Here is a 503-nt window from a genome sequence, read left to right on the forward strand (position 1 = left end):
CCACCAGCCACTCCTTGGAAGGAAGGTTGGGCAATCTACTTCCATAGTGATACCATCTCAGAAACCCAAGGAGGGGTCACTATGAGTTGGGGCCAACTCCACGGCACATAACAACAATAACAACAACACAGTACACCACGTTGTGTTTAGATCACTCACTACCTTTGGAACAACTGAAGAGCAATCAGAAAGATAAAGCACCAAGATTCACACAAAAGCCTGTGGAAACCTAGGAAGTAGATGGATCGACAGCTTTGCAGGAATACAGCTGTACAACTTTACAGAACTTGTAACACAATGTTGCAGGATGTTCTAGAGAGAACAAGATGCTGTTCTGACTTTGTTGGCTTCCCCAATACCCTACCCAGCCCCTCTTCATTCCAGCTCTGTTTGGACTCTGTGTAGCTGCGAGACTGTGGTGGGTTGGTTGTTTTCTCTCCTTGTCTCGTCAGAATTCTCTGGAGAAACAGAACCAATGAGTCCTTCTCTCTGTGTCTCTCAGT

The 503-nt window shown here is 46.1% G+C and overlaps 1 protein-coding gene across 1 annotated transcript in view; it reads left to right on the top strand.

Moving 5' to 3' along the window:
* AKR1D1 (aldo-keto reductase family 1 member D1) overlaps positions 1–503 on the top strand; it is a 51,938-nt gene that overhangs the window by 3,890 nt on the left and 47,545 nt on the right. The window lies entirely within an intron of this gene.

Source organism: Orycteropus afer, unplaced genomic scaffold (assembly GCF_000298275.1).
Source record: "Orycteropus afer afer isolate SDZICR_OR568_19922 unplaced genomic scaffold, OryAfe1.0 scaffold00413, whole genome shotgun sequence".
Lineage (NCBI taxonomy): Eukaryota > Metazoa > Chordata > Mammalia > Tubulidentata > Orycteropodidae > Orycteropus > Orycteropus afer.